The following is a 13,599-nucleotide window of genomic DNA, read 5'->3' on the forward strand; positions in this document are numbered from 1 at the left end:
ATATATGTGTGTTTTAGATCCGATCTTGCAAGTTGTAGTTACCTACTATGTGTTATGATCCGGCAACCCCGGAGTGACAATAACCGGAACCACTCCCGGTGATGACCATAGTTTGAGGAGTTCATGTGTTCACCAAGTGCTAATGCGTTGGTCCGGTTCTTTATTAAAAGGAGAACCTTAATATCCCGTAGTTTCCTTTTGGACCCCGCTGCCACGGGAGGGATGGACAATAGATGGCATGCAAGTTCTTTTCCCTAAGCACGTATGACGACACACGGAATGCATGCCTACATCACATTGACGAACGGGAGCTAGCCACATATCTCTCCGTGTTATAGCTGTTGCATGATGAAGATCATCCAAACAAATCACCGACCCATTGCCTACGAGTTTGTCCTACTTCTGTTACTTGTCTTGCTCTGCCGCTGCTACTACTGTTGTTACTGCTGTTACTTGTTTTGCTCTGCTGCTGCTGCTACTGTTGCTATTACTGTCGCTTGCTACTGTTGCTACTTGCTACTGCTGTCACTACTGATGTTCCTTGCCGCTGCTATTGCTCGTTACACTGGTGCTACGTGCTATAATCTTGATTCGCTGATTGTTGACGGGAACTGACAATTTCCGTCAACGAGGCAACTTGGCACCATTGATACAATCGTTAGGAATGGTCTGCCGTCAAGAGATCGTTTCTGACACCGTTGTTATCATACTACTTTGCTACTAATACTTGAGAGTATCCTCTCATCTCCTATAGGCGAATCAAGAAATTTGGGTCGAATACTCTACCCTCGAAAACTGCTGCGAACCCACGCGCTGGTGGACCATCAACAACATTCTTCTAGTTTCGTTGCCGGGGAGTGCTAGCAGCATTCTTCTGGTGCTGTTGCAGGGGAAGGTTTGTTGTCATCAGCATTCGTCTAGCCATCGCCAGAGATTGCAATCAACAATTTTCTGGGCCCGTTGCCGGGGAGGTATTGCTATATTCTCTGAGTTACTTGGGATTTATATCTGCTGATCACTATGAAGAATCTGAAGGATCCGAAGACCAAAGTCTTGCCCTCAACTACGAGGGGAGGTAAGGAATTGCCATCTAGCTCTGCACTTGATTCACCTTCAGTTATGAGTAAGTTTGCGACATCACCTCCTGCTAGAAATCTTGATATGTCGCATGTGCTTGATGATGCTTGTGATACTACTGCTAGAGATGCTATGCTTGATACTATGCCTGATACTGCTAGAGATGCTATGCTTGATACTGCTTTGCCTGATGATGCTAGAGATGCTATTTTGCCTGATGATGATATGCTTGATACTGCTAGAGATGCTACTTTGCATGATGTTCCACTAGGGGTATTCCTTGATGCTCATATTGCTAGAGTTACTGCCAATGCTCGTGATGCTTCTGAAACTGCCGATACTATTGAGATAGAACCTGCTTTTGCTCCTGCTAGATCTAGCTCTCCTAGATATGAATTGCCTGATATACCTGAGGGTTACGTTATTGAGGGAGAGATAGCTGGGGATTTTCTTGCGTGTAAGGATGCCTATGACGCTGAGAAATTACTTCTCAAGTGGAAGGAAAAATCTCGGGAAGCCAGGATGAAAAATGACCCGAAGTTTGCCACTTCGCCTATCTTTGTCATCGATAAGGATTATGAATTCTCTGTCGACCCTGAGATAATCTCTCTAGTCGAATATGATCCTTTTCACGGTTATGAGTCTGAGACGGTCATAGCCCATCTTGCCAAACTATCAGAAATAGCCAACCTTTTCACTAATGAGGAGAAGATCCGCCACTACCATATTCTCTCTAAAGGATGACGCTAAAGTCTGGTTCATCTCTCTTGCTCCTGGATATGTGCGTAGTCCCTAGGAGATGGTCTATTACTTTTGTGAGAAATATTTCCCTGCCCATAAGAAGCAAGCTGCCTTACAGGAAATATACAACTTTGCTCAACTCCAAGAAGAGAGTCTTCCACAAGCTTGGGGGAGGCTCGTCCAGCTACAAAATGCTTTGCCTGATCACCCTCTTAAGAAGAACGAGATACTTGATATCCTCTATAACGGACTTACCGATGCCTCTAGAGACCACCTAGATAGTTGTGCCGGTTGTGTTTTTAGGGAATGAACTGTAGAACAAGCTGAGACCCTACTAAATAACCTCTTGGTCAAGGATAATGCTTGGACTATTCCTGAACCACCTCCTAAGCCAACTCCTATGAAAAGAGGTATTCTATTCCTCAGTCTCGAAGATATGCAAGAAGCCAAGAAATCTATGCAAGAGGAAGGCATTAGATCTGAAGATGTGAAAAATCTACCACCTATCGAAGAGATCCATGGTCTCGATAACCTGATACAGGTAGTGCAAGTGAATTCTTTGCGTAGGTTTGATGAGAGTGATATTCCTTTTGATAAACCTGCTAGCTTATGCTTTGATGAATTTGACAACTTTGTTGCCAAACAACAGAGTTTCAATGATTATGTTAGCAGACATTTGGAACAAAGTACTCGTATGCTTAGCCATTTAAGTGCTTGTGTAGACAGAAATGTCAATGATCTGAAGCTTCTGAGTAAACATGCCTCTATGATTACTACTCAGGTAGAACAAGTACTTAAAGCTTAGAATGACATGCTCAATGAATTAAATGACAACTCTGTCAGAGTCATTACTACAGGAGGCAAAATGACTCAGGAACCTTTGTATCCTGAAGGTCATCCTAAGAGAATTGATCAAGATTCTCAAGGAATCAATGCTGATATACCTAGTCATCCTAAGGAGAAGAAGAAGGATGATAGAAACCTGCACGCCAGTTCACCAAATACTGTCACACCTGAAGAACCTAATGATATTTCTGCGTCTGATGCAGAAACACAATCTGGTGATGAACATGAACCTGGTGATATGGACAGTGATGTTCATAATAATGCTCAATCTAGCAATGATGAGGATGTGGAGATTGAACCTACGGTTAATCCTGATAATCCACAACCTAAGAGATACGGAAAGAATGACTTCACTGCTAGGAAGCATGGTAAAGAAAGAGAGCCATGGGTTCAGAGACCTATGCGCTTTCCTCCTAAGCCATCCAAGAAAAAGGATGATGAGGATTTTGAGTGCTTCGTTGAGATGATAAGACCCATCTTTCTGCAGATGCGGTTAACTGATATGCTCAAGATGTCTCCGTATGCCAAGTACATGAAAGATATCGTGACTAATAAACGGAAGATACCAGATCTTGAGATCTCCACCATGCTTGCCAATTATACTTTCAAAGGTGGAACTCCTAAGAAACTTGATGATCCCGGAGTGCCCACTATACCTTGCTCCATTAAAGGAAACTACGTAAGAACTGCCTTATGTGACCTTGGAGCCGGTGTTAGTGTTATGCCGCTCTCTCTTTATCATAGACTTGAATTGGATAAGTTGACACCCACTGAAATTTCTCTGCAAATGGCTGACAAATCAACTGCTTTCCCTATAGGCATTTGCGAGGATGTGCCTGTTGTGGTTGCTAACACCACTATCTTAACAGACTTTGTTATCTTAGATATTCCTGAGGACGATGCCATGGCTGTCATCCTCGGAAGACCCCTTTTAAACACTGCAGGGGCTGTTATAGATTGCAACAAAGGCAATGCCACTTTCCATGTCAACGGTAATGAGCACACAGTGCACTTTCCGAAGAAACGATATCCAGTACATTGCATCAATGCTATCGAAAAGACTTCATCGATTCTCATTGGGAGCTTTGAATGCCCTATTCCTCGTGTCAAGATGAAGTATGATTTGCTTGTTGGGGAGATACATATCCCCATTGAGGTGACTTAGTGGCTATTCGAAAATTCTCCGTTCTCTCTTGCGATTCGAGAAAGTTTTGTCATAAGGACTTGATCAATACCATTGAGGGATTTCTTTCGATGACCATGAAATGGATGAATCAAAGAGTCACATACCTCTGTTTTGAGTTTTCCTTTTATGTTGCTTAGAAGAAAAATGATAGAATTAGTTTAGTTTTTCCCTGTTTTCTGTTTTAGTGTCCCGGAGAAAAATACCTCAAAAATAAAAGTTCTCCGATGGTCCTGAAAATTTAGTATGATTTTTCTGGAATTTTTGAAAATTTCTAGGCCTAAGAGCTGGTCAGGGGGCCTGACCAGTGGGCCACAAGCCCCCCCCACCACCACCTACCCCCCTGGTGGCGGGGTGCAAGCTTGTGGGGCCCACAGGCACCCCTCCACTCATTCCATATCCTAGCCTCTTCTTCCACCTCTAGAAAAAATTGTTTCACAGCTCAAACCCGTGTTCTTGCTCATTTGGCTGTGATTTTCAATCTCCTTGCTCAAAGCACCATTCTCCGAACTGTTTTGGGGAAATTACTCCTTGGTAAGTGACTCCTCCATTGGTCCAATTAATTTTTGCTCTAGTGCTTTATTCTTCGCGTATTCTTGCTACCTTGGTGACCCTGTTCTTGAGCTATAAATGTTGATTTTAGTTGGTCCCAAGTAGTTTTAGCGCGGGATACGGTAGGCACTAGTAGGAGTAGTTGCTACAAGGTGTGGTGGGTCTCTATTCACTTTTTCTCTTGAACTTCAAAAATTTCAGCAAAAGGAAATTATGTTCAGGAGGAAGTTTCATGGTGGTTCCTCAAGTAAGAAGGGTCCTCGTCTCTCCTTTCGGGAGCCCGGGCCTTTTCAACTAAGGGACGCACCGGTACAACCATGTGAATGGCCTTCCGATGAGTTCATGATCGAAGTAGGTTTCAAAGATGAGTTTGATGCACTTGTCCGCAATGCCGGGTTAGAAGAATTCCTCTCAGATAAATGTGAACAGTATGCTATGCTCACTGCCTCTTTCGTGCATAGATTTAAATTCTCAGTTGGCCGTGACTCATCCATACTGTTTGATCTGAACGATAAATCATATACTGTGGATCTGGAGGATTTCAATAGGATTTGCAAGATACCCGATGGGGGTAGTGTTAATGATCCTCCTAAGTCCCCGGTCAGAGACTTTGTCTCCAGTATAACTGTTGGAGAAACCAGAGATATCACGCAAGCCACCATAGGAAGCATCCATTTCCCTGCCTTGCACTACCTTGCCCTCTTCATAGGTAGGTGCATTAACGGCAAGGGTGCACATTGTCACCTATGCGCTTTCGACCTTAGTATCCTTAAGAGCGCAGTAATAGGTGACAGGAGCTTCAATATGGGAGCTATAATAGCAAGGAGGCTGAATAAAAATGTCAGTGAGGGGGATTTCTTTGGTGGAGTTTATGCTACACGCTTAGCAAATTTTCTTGGGGTATCCATCCATCCAGAAGACCCTCCTCTCCGTACAGCCTACCTTGATCGTGTCGCTCTAACACGCTACCAGTTCCTTGAGAGAGATCATGGATCCCTCCTATACCGCTTGATATTTAACCGACAACGTGTTTTCCATATTACCCTTCCTGCTCCTGCTTTCTTTGACTTTCAGGTAAAACGAAGATACTACATAACCATAGGAGAGGCAGAGGAGTATGAGAGGGAGGCGACGGCTGCTCGACTTCGTGAGGCAGCTATTCAGGCAGTGGCTGCAGCACTCCCGTATAACACCCATTATGACTTTGAGTTTCGCCAGGATCATCCATGGGAGTAGACCAAGCTAGGCCAAAAGCCTAAGCTTGGGGGAGTACGTGTTCTCACCGACTTTACATTCATGCTTATGCTTTCACTTTGTTAGTCGGTGTTTACACTTTGCCACTGTATTATCCATGCTAGTTTCTTTTCATTTTCTTGTTTTCTTGTTTTGTGTCCTTTTGAGAAAACCCAAAAAGATTTTTCTTTCTTCTTTTGCTTGTTGGGAGCTTTCCCGTGTAAATAGTTTTCTTTTTCTTTGTGTCAAGGTAGAAGATATTGGTTACAATGTTTATTGGTTCTTGAATGCTTACCTGTTTAACTTTCAAAGAGCCATATTATTTTGTCTTCTCCTTTGTGTTTGCCTGCAGATTCAGCTTAGTCCAATGCGCTTATTATCGTTTTCATCGTTCGATCGTGCAAATGAAAGGCAACAATGATGATATATGATGAAGTGACTAAGACTCAAAAGCTGGTATGAACTCTATCTATTTTGTTTTTGTAAATATGACTAGCTTGTCGACCCAGATTTAGCTTTGTTGTGAGAGAACCATGTTTGCAATGACAACTTAGAGATCATAGTTTCTGATGCCATGCTTATTTAGCTGAGAGCTTATAATGGTTTGTCTTGAATGCCAACATAGATTTTGAGATGACTATGATGTAGTATGATAGGATGGTATTCTCCTTTGAATGTTTCAAGTGGCTTGACTTCGCGCATGTTCATGCATGCAGTTGAAACAAAATCAACATAGCCTCTATGATGTTCGTGTTCATGGTGATTTATATCCTGTTCATGCTTGCATTTAATGTTAGTCAAACTCATTGCATCTTGATGACTGTTGTCGCTCTCTAGTTGGTCGCTTCCCAGTCTTTTGCTAGCCTTCACTTGTACTAAGCGGAATACTGCTTGTGCATCCACTTCCATAAACCCAAAAGTTTTTCCATGAGAGTCCACCATACCTACCTATTTACGGTATCTACCTGCCGTTCCAAGTAAATTTGCATGTGCCATTCTCTAAACCTTCAAGAAATAATCTGTTTTGCATGCCCGAACCGCTCATGTGGTGACAGAGGGCTATTGGTATCTTCCATGCTAGGAGTGTTATCCTCGACATGTGTTTATTCACAGTCATTCACGAGAAAGGGGCCGGTAATTGGAATGCACAGTTCCACGCTTAAATCGAAAACATAACTGTAAAACAAGACTCCCCCCGGATTGATGTTAGTATGGACGGTACCCGAGGATGCGGCTAGCCGTGGAGTGTGATTGATTAGTGGTGGGGGAGTTAAAACTTTACTTTTCTGTTTGGGAACCGCCTATAGCATGAGTAGCATGGAAGATATTGAGAACTCTTGGTCATTGCGTTGACAATGAAAGCATGCCAACCAAAATTATTACCTCTGTTTTCAAAGCTTGAGCTCTGGCACCTCTGCAAATCAATGCTTCCCTCTGCGAAGGGCCTGTCTATTTATTTTCCTGTCGAGTCATCCTCCTCTTATATAAGCACCAATTAGAGAGCACCTCTGTCATTTTTATGCTTTGCTTTTGATTGATATTGAGTATGACTATGACTAGATCTTCGTTGCTATGAATTATAATGTTTAGTCAGCCCTTGATCTTTGAAAGTGTTGTGCATTTATGTTTTGCGGTCTCAGAAAGAGCTAGCGAGATACCACCTATTCATATTACTTCATGCTTGTTTCGATTGAAGTGTTGGTATTTGAAACTCATTATTATTTGCTCGTTAGCTGATTATGCCATTGATATTAGTTTACCGTGAGACCTTTGTGTCATTTGCTTATGTGGTTAACTTGTGATCTTGCTGAAATTCTGGTTAAGAGTTAGACATAGTTGCAACAACAAGATCAAACTGAGTTTGTCAAAGTTTTTCTTTCTCTCTCAGTTTGTCAACTGAGTTGCTTGAGGACAAGCAAGGTTTTAAGCTTGGGGGAGTTGATACGTCTCCATCGTATCTACTTTTCCAAATTCTTTTGCCCTTGTTTTGGACTCTAATTTGCATGATTTGAATGGAACTAACCTAGGCTGACGCTGTTTTCAGCAGAATTGCCTTGGTGTTATTTTTGTGCAGAAATCAAAGTTCTCCAAACGTCCTGAAAATTTACGGGGAGCAGTTTTGGAAAATAAGAAAAAAATCTGCGCCAAGTTCCACCTGAGGGGGTGGGCCAGTGGGCCACTAGCCCTGGCTCCGCCACCACCCCCCTGGTGGTGGTGAGTAGGCTTGTGGGGCCCACACGGCTCTGCCGCCCGAAATTCCAGCTCTATAAGATCCTTTCGTCCCAGAAAAAATAAAAAGAGAAGTTTTCATCGCGTTTTCGATATGGAGGCGCCGCCACCACCTGTTCTTCATCTGGAGGGCAGATCTGGAGTCCGTCTTGGGCTCCGGAGAGGGGAAATCGCCGCCATCGTCATCATCAACCTTCTTCCCTCTCCAACTCCATGAAGCTCTTCGTCGTTCGTGAGTAATCTATTCGTAGGCTCGCTGGGCGGTGACGAGTAGGATGAGATCTATCATGTAATCGAGTTAGTTTTGATGGGGATTGATCCCTAGTATCCACTATGTTCTGAGATTGATGTTGCTACTACTTTGCCATGCTTAATGCTTGTCACTAGGGCCCGAGTGCCATTATTTCAGATCTGAAATTATTATGTTGTCACCAATATATGTGTGTTTTAGATCCGATCTTGCAAGTTGTAGTTACCTACTATGTGTTATGATCCGGCAATCCCAGAGTGACAATAACCGGAACCACTCCCGGTGATGACCATACTTTGAGGAGTTCATGTGTTCACCAAGTGCTAATGCGTTGGTCCGGTTCTTTATTAAAAGGAGAACCTTAATATCCCGTAGTTTCCTTTTGGACCCCGCTGCCATGGGAGGATGGACAATAGATGTCATGCAAGTTCTTTTCCCTAAGCACGTATGATGACACACGGGATGCATGCCTACATCACATTGACGAACGGGAGCTAGCCACATATCTCTCCGTGTTATAGCTGTTGCATGATGAATATCATCCAAACAAATCACCAACCCATTGCCTACGAGTTTGTCCTACTGCTGTTACTTGTCTTGCCCTGCTGCTGCTGCTACTACTGTTGCTACTGTTGTTACTTGTGTTTGCTCTCCTGCTGCTGCTACTGTTGCTTTTACTATCGCTTGCTACTGTTGCTTTTACTGTCGCTTGCTACTGTTGCTACTTGCTATTGTTGTCACTACTGTTGTTCCTTGCCGCTGCTATTTCTCGTTACACTGCTGCTACCTGCTACAATCTTGATTCGCTGATCATTGACGGGAACTGCCAATTTCCGTCAACGAGGCAACTTGGCGCCATTGATAGAATCGTTAGGAATAGTCTGCTGTCAACAGATCGTTTCTGACACTGTTGTTATCATACTACTTTGCTACTGATACTTTTGTTGCAGATACTAATCTTTCAGGTGTGGTTGAATCTGACATATTCAGCTACTAATACTTGAGAGTATCCTCTCACCTCCTATAGGTGAATCAACAAATTTGGGTCGAATACTCTACCCTCGAAAACTGCTGCGAACCCACACGCTGGTGGGCCATCAACAACATTCTTCTAGTTTTGTTGCCGGGGAGTGCTAGCAGCATTCTTCTGGTGCCGTTGCAGGGGAAGGTTTGTTGTCATCAGCATTCGTCTAGCCATCGCCAGAGATTGCAATCATTCACATCCAAAATATTGGTCTCAGCCTTACGGTTGAGATCATCTATAAGTTTGACAAGCCTATCCTGCTCATCCTTATAAATCCGAGATACGTTCTTAGCCCAACCACGAAGGTATTGTCTAAGATGACGAATTTTATTTTGCCATCGATCAACGTTGGATGTCCCACCCAACTCCTTGTTCCACTCCCTAGCAATCATATCTAGGAATCCCTCCCATGAGAACCAGCTTGACTCAAAGGAGAATCCATTTTTGTTACCCATATGGTTTGCATTGCCAGAGTCCAACAAAAGTGGCGTGTGGTTAGAGATCGCTCTTTGAAGCGCACGCACTGTTACTAGTGGGAACTTTTGTTCCCATTCAATACTAGTCAGAACCCGGTCCAACTTTTCAAAAGTTTGGTTATGTAGGGAATTAGCCCATGTGAATTTCCTACCAGAGAGTTCTATCTCCCTTAGGTCCAGGCTCTCCATAATAGTATTAAACATAAATGGCCATCTGCCATCAAAATTATCGTTGCTCTTTTCGTTGGCCCGCCTAATAATATTGAAATCATCCCCTACCAAAAGTGGCAATTTCTCATCGCAAATCCGAACCAGATCAGCGAGAAATTCAGGTTTAAGCTCCGGCTGAGCAGCACCATACACAGCTATGAGAGCCCATTGAAATCCATCCCCTTTGGATGTAATCCTGAATTTAACCGCATAATCTCCCAATACCACTTCTCTAACTTGAAGGGTGTCACATTGGACTCCAAGTAAAATCGCACCGGATCTTTGTCTTGGAGGGAGACAGTGCCAGTCAAAATCAACACCCGCTGATAAAGAACTTAAAAATGTGAAGTAAAATTATCCCGCCCTGTCTCCATAAGTGCGATAAAATCAAGTTGATGCTCTAAAGTCGCCTCCGCTAGAAATCTTGTTTTAGCCAAGTCACGAAGACCTATGCTATTCCAAAAAATGCCTCTCATCTTTCATCATAAAAAAATTTAACAGTCTTAAATCTAGCACTCCTACGAACCGCCGAAACCGGGTATACTTTCCGTTTCCAAGGCCGTTTTGGTTTCTCACCCATTCCCTGGTCCAAATAACTAGGTACTCATGAGTCAACAGCAAGAGATTGCTCATCATCAATACTCTGATCTAGACTATTATCCTCTCCTTCCTCCAGATCAGCCATCGGGGACAAATTCTCACATAGAGAATTCAGGCCCCCAAGATCATTAATTTCAGATTCTTCCATTGGTTTCATGGCGGCTAAATTCCGAATAATATCAAGAGCCCTATCTACCTCTAAGTCTAGAAGGTCATTAATAGATTTTGAAATTTCTCTACCCGCGTTACCCAAAGATACCCCAACAGAAGCATCATTATCTATAATTTCATGCGAAGAAAAATGAAGAATGGAATTGTCTTTGTTAAAAGACATCCCTGTCGTATTTTTCGCATCCCTCATTTTTGCAGCACGCATTGCACACCCCAACTGCAAGTCATCCGCATCTGGTTGGTCCTGAATACGCTGACTGCACCTCCTCTCCTGTGTCATCGGATTTGGTATTCCGCCAAAAGCTATGACTTCATCAGCCGAGAATTGTGCAATATCGTGCTCGCTACTCCCATCAATAAGTATCTCTATCACCGGCGTCACTACCGGGACTGAATCCTCCGCTATAGCTAGCGGAAGTGTCTGGGAGATACACAATCTCTATCGATCATGCGTCGCCCGTGAGCCTTCGTTCCTTGCCTCTGTAAGGTGGAGCCGGCTCGAGCACCGCGCAGATGGGCTGCTGATAACCCACAAGTATAGGGGATCACAACAGTTTTCGAGGGTAGAGTATTCAACCCAAATTTATTGATTCGACACAAGGGGAAGCCAAATAATATTCTCAAGTATTAGCAGTTGAGTTGTCAATTCAACCACACCTGAAAGATTTAGTATGTGCAGCAAAGTATCAGTAGCAAGGTAGTGTGATAGCAACAGTAGCAACAGTGACCAATAGCAGCAAAGTGATAACAGTAGCAGCAAAGTAACAACAGTAGCAACAGAGTAACAGTAGCAGCACTGACAGCAATAGCAGCAAAATAACGTAGCAATGACCAGTAGGGAAAACTCGTAGGCATTGGATCGGTGATGGATGATTATGTCGTATGGTATTCATCATGCAACAGTTATAACACGAAGAGATATGTAACTAGCTCTAGTTCGTCAATGTAATGTAGGCATGTATTCCGTATGTAGTCATACGTGCTTAGGGAAAATAATTTGCATGACATATATTGTCCATCCCTCCCATGGCAGCGGGGTCCTAATGGAAACTACGGGATATTAAGGTTCTCCTTTTAATAAAGAACCGGACCAACGCATAGTAGGTGACTACAACTTGCAAGATAGGATCAAGAACACACATATATTGGCAACAACATAATAGGTTCAGATCTGAAATCATGGCACTCGGTCCCTAGTGACAAGCAATAAGCATGGCAAAGTAGTAGCAACATCAATCTCATAACATAGTGGATACTAGGGATCAATCCCCGTCAAAACTAACTCGATTACATGATAGATCTCATCCAAACCATCACCGTCCAGCAAGCCTACGATGAGATTACTCACGAACGGTGAAGAGCATCATGGAATTGGCGATGAAGGAAGGTTGGTGATGACGATGGAGACGATCTCCCCTCTCCGAAGCCTAGAACGGACTCCAGATCTGCCCTCCAGAGGAAGAACAGGAGGTGGCGGCGCCTCCGTATTGTAAAACGCGATGAACTCTTCTCCTTGATTTTTTTTCCGGGCGAAAGGGACTAAATAGAGCTCAGATTGGAGGCGGTGGAGCAACGTGGGCCCCACAAGCCTGCCAGGCGCGACCAGGGGGCGCGCCTGGTGGACTTGTGGGCTCTCAGCTCCACCCCTCCGGTTGATTCTTGCACCAGTATTTTTTTTATACTCCACAAAAAATCCCCGTAAATTTCCAGGTCATTCCGAGAACTTTTATTTCTGCGCAAAAACAACACCATGGCAATTCTGCTGAAAACAACGTTAGTGTGGGTTAGTTCCATTCAAATCATGCAAATTAGAGTCCAAAACAAGGGCAAAAGAGTTTGGAAAGGTAGTCCAAAACACTTCAATCAAAACAATCATGAAGCAGTATGAACAGATGGTATCTCGCTAGCTCTCTCTGAGACCGCAAAACTGTTGGAAATATTCCCTAGAGGCAATAATAAATTAGTTATTATTATATTCTTTGTTCATGATAATCGTTTATTATCCATGCTATAATTGTATTGATTGGAAACACAATACTTGTGTGGATACATAGACAAAACACTGTCCCTAGTAAGCCTCTAGTTGACTAGCTCGTTGATCAAAGATGGCCAAGGTTTCCTGGCCATAGGCAAGTGTTGTTACTTGATAACGGGATCACATCATTAGGAGAATCATGTGATGGACTAGACCCAAACTAATAGACGTAGCATGTTGATCGTGTCATTTTGTTGCTACTGTTTTCTGCGTGTCAAGTATTTGTTCCTATGACCATGAGATCATATAACTCACTAACACCGGAGGAATGCTTTGTGTGTATCAAACGTCGCAACGTAACTGGGTGACTATAAAGATGCTCTACAGGTATCTCCGAAGGTGTTAGTTGAGTTAGTATGGATCGAGACTGGGATTTGTCACTCCGTGTGACGGAGAGGTATCTCGGGGCCCACTCGGTAATACAACATCACACACAAGCCTTGCACGCAATGTGACTTAGTGTTAGTTGCGGGATCTTGTATTACGGAACGAGTAAAGAGACTTGCCGGTAAACGAGATTGAAATAGGTATGCGGATACTGACGATCGAATCTCGGGCAAGTAACATACCGAAGGACAAAGGGAATGACATACGGGATTATATGAATCCTTGGCACTGAGGTTCAAACGATAAGATCTTCGTAGAATATGTAGGATCCAATATGGGCATCCAGGTCCCGCTATTGGATATTGACCGAGGAGTCACTCGGGTCATGTCTACATAGTTCTCGAACCCGCAGGGTCTGCACACTTAAGGTTCGACGATGTTTTATGTGTATTTGAGTTATATGGTTGGTTACCGAATGTTGTTCGGAGTCCCGGATGGGATCACGAACGTCACGAGGGTTTCCGGAATGGTCCGGAGACGAAGATTGATATATAGGATGACCTCATTTGGTTACCGGAAAGTTTCCGGGCATTACCGGAAAAGTTTTGGACTCATCGGTAGTGTACCGGGAGTACCGGGAGGAGT

The sequence above is a fragment of the Hordeum vulgare genome, chromosome 5H (genome assembly GCF_904849725.1).
Source record: "Hordeum vulgare subsp. vulgare chromosome 5H, MorexV3_pseudomolecules_assembly, whole genome shotgun sequence".
Classification (NCBI taxonomy): domain Eukaryota; kingdom Viridiplantae; phylum Streptophyta; class Magnoliopsida; order Poales; family Poaceae; genus Hordeum; species Hordeum vulgare.